Consider the following 12419-nt stretch of genomic DNA (forward strand, 5'->3'; position numbering starts at 1 on the left):
CGTAGTTCTCCTTTTCTCTGTCCTTGTGCCCTTCAGTCTTTTCCCAATACAGCCCGAGTCATCCTGTTAAAATGTGCACAAGATCATGTCACATGTCTGCTCAAAACCCACAAGTACCTTCCATCTAATATTTAAAAAATGAAAAAGAAAAGGAGATTTATTTACTTATTTTAGAGAGAGAGAGAGAGCGTGCGAGAACATGTGCACGAGAGAGAGCACAAGCGGGGGGAGGAGCAGCGGAGAAGGAGAGAGAGAATCTCCAGGAGATTCTCTGCTGAGTGGCCACGAGGGGCTTGATCCCAGGATTCTGAGAGCATGACTCAAGCTGAAATCAAGAGTCAGATGCTCAACTGACTGAGCCACCCAGGTTTCCCAAAAGCCAATGTCCTTTTTATGACGAGAAGCCCTGTAGTGGCCAGCTCCCTCCCTCTATCCTCTAGACCTTTGCCCACCTAGTTCAGTCTGGAACTCTGCCTCCCCACCCCTCCTGTCCTCACAACATCCCCCTTTTCCTTACCCCCCTTCTTTCTAACATGTTTGACATTTTACTTATTTTATTCTTAGTCTGTCCACTCAACAGAATGAGAGCTTCATGAGGATAGGGATTTTTGTCTGCTGGCTTCCCTGCTGAATTCCAAGCAGCTAGACCAGGACCTGGAGCTGTATAGGGGCCAGGGGGCCAAGATAAAAGATACAAATCACCGCCCACAGGGACAGTAGGGTCCTAAGTGACATGGGGTGGCAGGGAGAATGGGAACAAGAGGACGGACTGTGTGGTGGGGTGGGGGTCAGTAAGGAAGACGTCTTCACAGAACTATTGGTTGTTGTAGATGTTTGACCTGGTCTTGACAATTTAAGGAGGGTAGAGCTGATGGTGAGGGGAGAAACACACTCTGCAGAGGCCCAGTGGTACAAGAGTAAAGGAAATGGCAGATCCAATCGTTAACTGCACAGATCTCCATGGACCACCCCTTACGGGTCAGAGGTGAACAAGATGGTTCTTGCCTGCCTGGTGCTTAGTCTAGCACCATGAGGGAGACAGACAAGGAGGCAGGCAACTCTAATACTGTGTGCTATAGGCTGTGATGGGGTACAGGGAGGAGGGGCATCGAGGCTGGACCCAGAGGGAAGAATGGAAGGCTTCTGGAGGAAACAAATACCTGAACCAGTGTAAGTGGAATGTGGCAGGTGTGAACTGGGCAGGAGGGCAGGGTGGGAGATAAAGCCAAACAAGAAGGCTAGGGTTAGATGGGGCAGGCCACGTACTGTTGCCTGGTGAGCAGTTGATGATTCAACCGTCAACTGAATGAATGAGTCAACGAACAAGGTGTCACCATATAAAGAGTGTCACTAAATCCATAAGCCACAAAAATCCAGTTAATTCCTCTGTATTCATATTTGAGCACACAGACTGTGGTGGGGAGTGGGTAGGAAGGGTAACAGGCTCAGGCCACAGCCAGATCCAGTGTAAGGAATAAGAGCCACGACTCTTGTCCTGCCTCTTGCTTGTGACTTTGCTATGTGACCTTGCCCAACTTCCTTCCTCTCTGTGGGCCTCAGCTTCACCATTGAGAAAAATAAGAGGGCTGGGGTCTGATGCACATTTCAGAGAAGGAGTTCCAAAGAGTTCATGCCATTAAAAGTGGATGTGGTACCCATCTGAATTTCTTTCTTTTTCAGTCCATCGATAAAATATTCCATTATATCCCCCCTTTCAAATGGTGCCATGGAATGCCTCCAAGGGTGTATGGGGTGTTCATGAGTGGATGACCACAGATGGCTAATGAGCATGTTCAGGTGAACATCATTAACCATTGTCATGGTTTTTACCACTAAACAGGTTAAATTGTTAATCTTAGTTATTTACATATTAATTTATAGCCATATTGGACCATGAGGAAGTATGAGGAGCATTGACAGAAATCTGATGCTGAGGAGAGTGAAAAGTTTGCAAATTTGCCTCAAGTTGATCCTCATCAGAAAAGAATGGTATAGTTTTCGGGGCGCCTGGGTGGCTCAGTCGTTAAGCGTCTGCCTTCGGCTCAGGTCATGATCCTGGGATCGAGCCCCGCATCGGGCTCCCTGCTCTGCGGGAAGCCTGCTTCTCCCTCTCCCTCTCCTACTCCCCCTGCTTGTGTTCCCTCTCTCGCTGTCTCTCTCTCTCTCTGTCAAATAAATAAATAGAATCTTAAAAAAAAAATGGTATAGTTTTCTATCAAAAGTCATTAGTCACTAATAAGCAAAGCCAGGTGCCCCTCTTTCTCTCTTTAAAATAAATAAGTCTTTGGGGCGCCTGGGTGGCTCAGTCAGTTAAGCGTCTGCCTTTGGCTCAGGTCATGATCCCAGGGTCCCGGGATCGAGCCCCGCATCGGTCTCCCTGCTCGGCGGGAAGCCTGCTTCTCCCACTCCCCCCTGATTGTGTTCCCTCTCTCCCTGTGTCTCTCTCTGTCAAATAAATAAATAAGATCTTAAAAAAAAAAAGATCCCAATTAATGTTTTTTAAGTGAATGTTAAAAGAAGTTGCTCATTTATCATATGCCATGCAAAACTGATGAAAGTTTTGAATCACTAAGGGAGTCCTCGAGATAGAGTATTACTGTGAAGGGGGTTTCCAACAATGTCGGGGAGCACTTGCCTGAGTAGCCTCTGAGATCTCAGTAGGCTCTGTGACTCGAAATCCAGAATTGAAGGACCATAGTGCTCTGTAGGACCCACAGTGGGGGGCTGTGGCGCTCAGACCATTCTAGAGTAGATGACAAAATCCACCACTGTGGTGATTTTAAAACATGGGTACGAGTTCTCTAGCACTTCTCCCTTCAAGAAGTAGAGTCTAGGGCGCCTGGGTGGCTCAGTTGGTTAAGCGACTGCCTTCGGCTCAGGTCATGATCCTGGAGTCCCTGGATCGAGTCCCGCATCGGGCTCCCTGCTCAGCAGGGAATCTGCTTCTCCCTCTCCCGCTCCCCCCTCTTGTGCTCTGTCTCTCAGTCTCTCTCTCTCTCAAATAAATAAATAAAATCTTAAAAAAAAAAAAAAAAGAAGTAGAGTCTACTTGCCCTCCCTTTGGATACAGGCTGGACTTAAGGACTCAGGCCTAAAGGAGAGGATGTGGTGGAGGTGAAACTTCTTGGTGGCTTGGCTTCTGAGGTTAGTCACAAAAGTAGACGCAGCTCCCACCTGGCTTTCTCTGGGGGACATGCGCCTTTGGACCCCTGAGCTACCATGCGAGAAGCCTGGCCACCTTGAAGCTGCCATGCTGGAGAGACCATGAGGGGAGGTCACATGGACAGAGAAATGCTACAGGAGCCAAATGTGGGAAGAAACCTTCTCTGCGTCCAACCCCAGGTCCCGTCTGACTACAACCACGTAGGAGACCCTGAGACCAGTTAACCCCCAGCACTGTGAGAGCCAGTAACAATAACAAATGGCTGCTATCGTTTTATGCCACTAAGTTTGGGGTGGTTTGTTACATAGTCCTAGATAACCAGACAACTCCTGGAGTCTTTACTGGGTTGGGTTCACCATTCGAACCACTCACTGCCTCCCTTCCCCATTCATCCCCTTTTAAGGAAGCTACACAAGTTAGATACCTTTACGGTATCTTCACCCTTCACATTCAAAACTATCTCCCGCACTGCGCCTCTGCTCAAGCCCTCTGAGCCCATGGGATGCGTCTCCTCTCCATCTGACATGTCTTTCCACCCCTCACCACTAAATCGCTAACCAATTTATGGAATTGTGGGATGTTTTTATTTTCTTCTTTGTGTTTTCTATGTTTTTAACACTTTGTTGACACGGGACACATGTCATTTCTGGAATCAGAAATATTAAATGTAACTTAGTGGTGAAAAAAAATAATCTTCAGTTTGGGATGATGAAAATGTTCTGGAGATAAATAGTGGTGATGGTTGCCACTATACCCTGAAAACTGTACCCTGAAACCTGGCTAAATGGTAAATTTTATGTTATGTATATTTTACCACAATGGAAAAATATGTATACAATCCCTTAAAACTCAACTCAAGTCCCGGCTCCTTCAAAGTGACCACCCAGGCCTCACCCGCTTGTCTGTATCACTCAATAGGCCCTGGATTATTTCTGCCTCATATGGGCAATTCTTCATTTACATAATTAGTTTGTCTCAGTCTTGTGTCTCAGATGACCACTAGAAGCTCCCTGAGGGCAGAAACTGACATTATACAGGTGATCGTGCCTATGGTACATTTATAAAACAATTTATTTAAAAAATTGCCTGGAAATTGGAACACATTTCCCTAAAGAATTGACATGATAAATGATGGCTCTGTTCTCAGACTAGCCAATCAAAACCTCTTAAACTCATTAAATATCTGACATGTTGTATGTTGGCAATGGAAATGTATCGCAGAAAACAATGGAAATACTGGCAATTAAACAAAACAGAACATCAATGGAAAGGTTGACAAGTTTGGGATTGAATTAGTAACAAATATATATATTTAAAAAGATAATTATTAACTAGATAAAACAAAGTTCTGCATGAATGAAAAGGACTCAAAGTTTATTACATGACTCATGTCTGAATATATTTGCATAATTACAATGATGTGTAAGCACTGAATATTAGTCTAAGTAAAATTACAATAGAACTATATTGAAAAGATGAGGGGGATGGGAAATGTGTGTGTTTGGTGCAAATGGGAAGGAAAACAGTTAAATTCTAAGTTTGCATAGTGGAAATGCCACTAAATAATGCATAAAAACTGAAAAAAATCGGTAACATTACACACATTTTATTTAGAGAGTTGTTTTAAAACTTGACTATATAAAGCTATGTGTCTGTGAAATTGGGATAAAAGTAAAACTAAAAAAAAAAGTGACACAACTCTCTGTATGGTTCAGTCAGATGCCCTCCTGCCCTGAATCATCATCCTTCCTCCTCAGCTCTCTAGGCAAACACTGATCCACTGCCCCATTCCCATCACTGCCTTGCTGCACCTAACAGCTTGCTCCTGTCTGCAACCACAGCTCCTCGACACCCACCTCTGCTCAAGGCCAGCCTGCCCCAGCAAGCCTGGGATTCAGACGGCTCCTTTCTGGTGCCCCTTTATGAAAACTGCTGCACATCCGGCATAATGGGGCTGAGACCTGCTCTCTCCGGCTCTGGATGCTCTGTTGCAGCTGAACACACTGACCTTGGCAGGGTGGGCACACTGCCTTCAGCAGAACCGAAAGGTAGGTCATATAAGTCACATTGTCCACCCCACTCCCTCTTCTTTTAAGTAGGCACTACGCCCAATGTGGGACTCGAACTCACAGCCCCGACATCAAGAGTTGCATGCTCTACCGACTGAGCCAGCCAGGCGCCCCATCTACCCCCGCTTTGGAAGATGCACCCCCTCCTGCTGGAGACTGTGTCCACCCACAGCCTCTGGGGGCCAGGGCCCTCCCCCCAGGCCCGTTCTGTGCAATAACCTTTTTCCTCCTCATTGTTCCCCATCAAAGCGTGTCTCCCCCGTGAGCCGCCCTCTCCTGTGGTCCCTCAGACAAACTAAGCCTGTGGAAGTGAAGCAAGCCGAGCAGCTGGGGCCAGATGCAGAGCACCCTTGGCACTCATTATCCAAGGCCCGGCACACTCCAGCCCTAACCTTCTGCCTGTTCCTTTCATTGCCCCCCACACTCAGGTTCCCGCTTCCCAGTGTGCCAGCTACCTCCTCCACCCCCTGTTTTATCCCTTCGTGCCTGTGCAAAGAGAATACTTTACCTGGAACGACTTCCTCCCACCTGGGGAAACTCATTCCCCCAAACTTACTCCAAGTTCTACCTCCCTTGTGCGGCCTTCCCTGACCATCTTTTTTTCCATTGCCCAGAAAAAATAACAGCTCCTGTTTGTTGAGTGCTGTGTGCCAGATACGAGGAGCTTGGCGTGCATTTTCTCATATCAGAGCTCGTAGCAACTCCATCCAGTAGGACCATCATTAGTTCTAGGTTATAAAAGAGGAAGCTGAAGCACAGAGAGGTTAAGTAACTCGCTCAAGGTCACACAGTGGGAAGTGATTCAGTGGGAGTCAGGACAGGTCAAAGCCCACACTCCTAAGTGCTGTCCCGCTCTGCCCCCTGGGAGCTCACACAGCACTCAACAGAGTTCCCTTTGTGCTCACCCTCTTTTGTTTACATGGCCATCTCCACTTCTGGATTGAGAATCTTCAGAAAGTAGAGAATGTGTCTGGCTCCTCTGAACATCCTCAGATCCCTGGATCCCTCAGCATGAGCGAGGCCCAAGGCAGCTGTTGAATTCACGTTGCTTGCTAATGGAGGAGGGAAGCCAGAATTAACATTCCACTTCTTCACTTGACCTTGGGAAAGATGTACAACCTCTCTGAGCTCTAATTTCTTTCTCTGGGGAGTGGGGTGGGGAAGCCATGGGGGGAATAATACTAATACCTAACTGATGTCTCCTAGCTTATTGTGGAGATCAAATTGAACACGACACTGTCATGAGGAAATACTCTAAGTGGTGGGACGCTCACCATTACAAATGGTAGCAGTTGGTACTCAGAGGGCAATGTGTTACCTGCTCACAGGTAAAACATGGTATTCCTACCAGGGCCTCACCAATAATGATACCTTCATTCGAATGATGTGCAATACTGGAAGATCGGCTGTTGGGTCAGGCAGGTGGCAAGTAATCTGAGACCAAGGCCGAGTCTAGTCACCCCCACGGCAGGCTTCTGTACCCACCCTCCTTGCTCACATCCCAGAACTTGCCGTTCTCCCAAGATCCTTGGGGCTGAGTCATGTCCCTCTCCCCACCCAGCATCTCCCTTCTCCCCAGGGCTCAGGCCTGACAACTCAGGTCCTGGAGAGTGGACTCCTCCCACTGGCAGCATGGCACTCCTCGGGGGTGGGGGTGGGGGGGCCAGACCAGTGGCAGGAGTGCCAATATCAGCTTCATCAACCACCTCCGGGCCCCCATTCCATGCCAGGCCTGCGCTCCGCACTTTGGCCTCACCTCAACTCCATGAAGGCGGTATTAGAACCCCACTTTGTCCAAGATTAGAGAAGCAATGGGCTTACTCAAGATCACCACTGTTGGACTTGAACCCAAGTCTATCAGGTTCCAAATTCTCGTCTTTCCCGTGCTCCCCCTTCTTTCTCTGGGCAAGTTCAAGGAGGTTTATATCCAAGATCCACCCAGGACATGCTTTCTCAGCATGAGCTCAGTCCCTGAAGGCACTCAGATTTCAGGCAAATACCGTATTTCCTTGATTCTAAAATACATTCCTATTCACATGTTTATATTTCTGATATTAGGATCTTACAAAGGGTAACTAACACCTTAGATTTTAGGAAATTTAGGAGGAGCCCTAGAAGTGTCTCTGTCCAGCTCCCAGCTAGTCTTGTGCCTGTAGGGGGGTCACCTTACCTGCTGGTACTTCAGGGAGTTTAGTCAGCCTGACTTTGGGTACCAGCTCTGCCAACCTGACAGCTGAATGGCTTTGCAATCTTCTCTGGGACTCAGTTTCCCCACTGGTAAAATAATGGGAGGGGTCACTGATTTTTGGCCTCTTCTTTTAAGCTGCAGAACGCATTCGTTTCCCCAGCACACATAAGAAGCTAAGCTGCTGACGATGAAATCGTGGTTGGAGGGCCTGGAGCCCTGAGGTTTCCTCTACTCCCTCCACTTCTGTTGGAGCCTTTCTCAGCTTCCTCACTCTGGCAAATTCCTCCGCTGAGCCCTGGTTTGGGAAAACATCGCTCTGGGAGATGAAGACAGGGCTGGAAGATCTGGGGTCAAGCGTGGGCTTGAAGCGGCTGGGATAGCTACAGTATAATCACTTCCTGGCTCTGGGCCTCAGCTTCTCATCTGTGAAGTCAAGCAGTAGGTGAGATATTTTCTAAGAATCTGTTCTGGTGTGAACATGCCGTGAACGCAATCTTCCATTGCTCTACTTTTACTTTGGTTGCATAGTAGGATCAGCTAGGGAGCTTCTAAGAAAAATGAAAAGATGGAAGACCTCCTCCCTGCCTCCCCATGGTGATGTAAATGATCTTAGGAGGGACTCAGACATCAGCATTTTTAAAACCTCCCCAAGCAATTGTGACAGCCACCAGGGCTAAGAAGCACACTCCTCCAGGCTTAAAGTCTCAGGTGGGGACAAAGAATAAAAATTCCAATGACATCTCAAAGAAAGGGTCCTAAAATTAGCTTAACTTAGGGAGAATTTGTTTTTGTTTTTGTTTTGTTTTTGGTTTTTTTGGCAGTCCTATTAGTGAATTGGTAGATGGGTGCTTAGAAACCTAAATAGCAAGGTCAAAATACTCATTTGAAAATTGTTTGAGGGGCGTCTGGGTGGCTCAGTTGGTTAAGCATCTGACTCTTGGTTTCAGCTCAGGTTGCTGAGATCTCAGGGTTGGGAGCCCACCCTAGGTCTTCGCACTCAGCAGGGAGTCGGCTTGGGATTCTCTCTCTCCCTCTATCCCTCCCCCTGCTTACGCTCTCTCTCAAATAAATAAATCTTTAAAAAAAATTGTTTGATACTCAAGTATCTAAGAAGCCATTCCTCCGTGACTGACTGTGTGATGGGGAGAATTTGCCAAGTTTAAATACAGCACCTACTCTCAGAGTCTGTAATCTAACTGGAGAAGCAAACAGTACGGTGTAAAATTAAGTGTTCAATCTGAGATAATCTCTACTGAGCACTTATTTTTTTAAAAATTTTTTAAGATTTTATTTTATTTATTTGTCAGAGAGAGAGGGAGAGCGCAAGCAGGGGGAGCGGCAGGCAGAGGGAGAAGCAGGCTTCCCGCAGAGCAGGGAGCCCGATGCGGGGCTCGATCCCAGGACTCTGGGATCATGACTTGAGCCGAAGGCAGATGCTTAACGGACTGAACCACAGGTTTTTACTTTACTGAGCACTTATGTTGCACGCCAGGCACCAAGTGCTTTACAGTACAGTAAACAAACTTAATCCTCACAACAATCTGTTTAGGAGGGTTCTGGTATTATTCCTGTTTCATTCTTAAGGAAATGGAGGGTCAGAATGTTATGTGAACATGCCCAAGCCCATAAAGCTAGCAAGTAGCAAAGGCAAAGGTGGAAGCCAGGCTCCAAAGCCAATGCTGGTATCATTTCGCCATCCCACTTATCTTGGGTGGGGAAATTCCCATAAGCTCTGTGGGACGCCTAGAGGAACCTAGGTCCGACTTCAAAGTGTGTGTTCTATTAATTGCAAGAGGAATCCCTCAGGATGCTTGTGGTGACTGAAGAGCCTAGGTGGGGGAAAGCAGGGAACACAGGGCCTTGGATTTGATTAGGGGCTGGAGCAGGAACGTGAGAATAGAAAGTTCATTTAAGAAAGTGGCAGTGTCCTGCTGGGTGTGTTAGTGAGGTGGGAGGTGACTTGGTCCTGAGAACCTATCCAGGACAAGGGCTGTGTCCTCTTCTTCTGTTTTCTCGTGGCCTACCAAAGGCCTGGCACATGACTGTTACTAAATATTTGCCGAATGAAAGTTGAGAGCAGCTTCTTTGAGGTCACTAGGAATTTTATTTTTATTTTTTTTTAAGTAGGCTCCATGCCCAACATGGAGCCCAGTGTGGGGCTTGAAATCACAACCCTGAGATCAAGACCTGAGCTGAGATCAAGAGTCTGACACTTAACCGACTGAGCCACCCAGGCATCCCCCATAGTCACTTGGAATTCTCTTTTTTTTTTTTCAAGATGCATTTATTTTAGAGGCGGGGGAAGGAGCGGAGGGATTCTGCGATGAGCGCGGAGCCCCGACGCTGGGCTGGATCTCATGACCAAGATCACGACCTGAGCCAAAACCAAGAGTCAGATGCTTAACCGACTGCACCACCCAGGCGCCCCTCACTTGGAATTCTTAATCTTCACGTCCAACCCCGGCTAGTTAGAGAGCTGCTACAGTTGCCCACCATGACCTTACAGGTCCTAGACTGAGGAACGAGGAGGAAGGGACAGTTGAGACAACGCAAAGCCGTTAACTGGCGAGGCATCACATCCTAAAGCACCCAACCGAACTACACACCCTAGCATTTACATGCATGCTTAGGGATGCAACTATGACCACAGAAATGCCCAGAAACCCAGCTAGCATGGAGAGCTCATTCTACAGAAGACCAGTGTGGTTTCTAGAACCTACCTGGCCAGTGGACCTTCCTGCAGAGTTGTCACCTGTGACTAGCATGTGAACCTTTGCCACCTCTGCAGGGGGCCATTCCAGTGAAGACAGCAGGGGACTGGGCTTGGGGGGTGGGCAAGAGTCCTAGAACTGCTAATTGTTTCTCCAAACTTATATTTCTAGAACGCAAGTTTGGGAGCCAATTTAGAAAGTATCTCAGAAAGGAGCACACAGCAAATTCAACAGCTCAGCTGAGTCAGAGCTGAACCCCATCTAATCCATTTCAGCTGGAGCTCAACCCCTTTCAGGGTGGCAAGGCCAGGGCACCAGAGCTGTGGACAGAACCAGGCTGATGAACATTTAAACCCTGGTAATTCCTGAAACCACTCCAAGCCCAAAATAAAATTACAATCATGAGATTCTCATACTGCAGTTGTTTCAACTGTACCCCCTCAAAACACCAAGGGATCAGTCATTGTTTCCTCGTAACCCCTGAGGGGGTGAGGTTAAGCCAGAGGGAAATCCAAAGGTTTCAGGGCCCTGATAGGACTCTGGTGCCCTGGAGCCCTAGAGCCACTGGGATGTCTGCACCTCCAGCCCTGTATTTGCAGAATGTTTATGGCCAGGTTGAAAGCTGATTTTTTTTTTAATTTTTATTTTTTGAAGATTTTAAGTAATCTCTACATCCAACATGGGGCTCGAACTCACAATTCAGAGATCAACAGTCACACGCTCTACCGACTGAGCCAGCCAGGTACCCTAGAAACCTCTGATTTTTGATTAGCAAAAGATCTAAGCTGAATTAAAGACACCGAGGAAGGGCTGCCTAGCTGGCTCAGTCAGAAGAGCATGTGACTCTTGATCTTGGGATCGTAAGTTTGAGCCCCACTTTGGGTGTAGTGAGTATTTAAAAAAAAAAAAAATAAGCTTAGGGGAAAAAAAGAGAGAGACCAAGGTAGTCTTTAAGTTTTCCAACTGGAGTGCCATAAATGAGATTTTATGTATGCTTCAGAGCCTGGGGGTCTCACTGGTCACTTCGTGCTGCAAGCAGCCTCACCAGATTAACCCAGTCTGCCTCAGTCTATCCCAGAGCATCATACAAATGCCTTCTTGTGTGTGTGTCGTGAGGTGAAAATGTTAGGAAGCACTGGTCTATAGCACTACCCTGTTTAAAGATCATCTTTATTTTTTTTTAAATGTATTATTTATTTATTTGTGTGGGGGGCAGACGAAGAGGGAGGAGAGAAGCAAAGTTCCCAATTTGGGGCTCCATCCAACAACCCTGAGATCACCACCTGAGCTGAAATCCAGTCAGACGCTCAACCAATTGAGCCACACGGGCGCCCCAAGATCATCTTTATTTCTAATAATTTCTGTATACAAATTAAAGGTTTAAGACCCTGGGGCGCCTGGCTGGCTCAGTCCCTAGAACATACGACTCGATCTTGGGGTTGTGAGTTCAAGCCTTACATTGGGGGTAGAGCATTTGGGGGTGCCTGGGTGGCTGTCGGTTGAGCGTTTGCCTTCGGCTCAGGTCATGATCCAGGATGTGGGATCAAGCCCCATATCCAGCTACCTGCTCAGCGGGGAGTCTGCTTCTCCCTCTGCCCCTCCCCCTGCTCGTGCTCTCTCGCTCCCTCCCAAATAAATAAAGGGGGCATTAAAAAATAATTAATAATGTTTAAAAATTAAAAGGTTACAAACCTAATAGCTAATACAGCAGTGGTTCTTCTTGGGGGATCATCCTCCCTTTGAGAATATGGAGAAGCCAAAGCCTTTCTCCCCAGAATGCACTTCCACTCATTCAAGCAATATTTCGCATACCACTTCAGAGGGTTAGAGAATCCAGAGTAAGTGCCTGTTCTGGAAGGATTATCAGACAAACCCCAAATTTACTAATTTTAGAGGGGTTCATCTGCTTCTCTCTCCCCCTTCCCCAGTACAGCTTCAACAGACCAGAGAACTGTCGAAGAAACCTCTGCAAAAATTTCCCAGGGAACACGCAGAGACCACTATTTGGAAACTCCAAGTAGCATCCCTGAGAAAATCCCAGCTGCTCAGGAAGGACATGCTAATCACTGGCTCCAGGCACCACCCACCCCTGCAGTACAAATGGCTGGCTGCTGGGAACCACTTGCAGGCACAGAACCTGCATACCTCCCCTTGGGTTCGGATGCATTTTTGGCTGCTGTTTCTAACTGGAAACCCCTGGCAATCACCTTGCAGTCTTCCTTTCTCCACTGCAAACACATGACCTTGTTCGTGTGTATTAATCACTCCACAGTTGCCACTAATCAAGG

At 47.3% G+C, this 12419-nt stretch overlaps 1 long non-coding RNA gene across 1 annotated transcript; it reads left to right on the forward strand.

Annotated features, from left to right (window-relative positions):
* The first annotated feature begins 4788 nt into the window (after window positions 1-4788).
* LOC145723541 (uncharacterized) lies at window positions 4789-12336 on the forward strand. The gene is made up of 3 exons (XR_014148681.1): window positions 4789-5211; window positions 7556-7862; window positions 12060-12336. It is a non-coding gene; the product is annotated as an uncharacterized LOC145723541 (long non-coding RNA).
* Window positions 12337-12419: the final 83 nt, after the last annotated feature.

The sequence above is a fragment of the Leptonychotes weddellii genome, chromosome 9 (assembly GCF_054177405.1).
Source record: "Leptonychotes weddellii isolate Sample4059 chromosome 9, ASM5417740v2, whole genome shotgun sequence".
In the NCBI taxonomy this organism is placed as follows: Eukaryota; Metazoa; Chordata; class Mammalia; order Carnivora; family Phocidae; genus Leptonychotes; species Leptonychotes weddellii.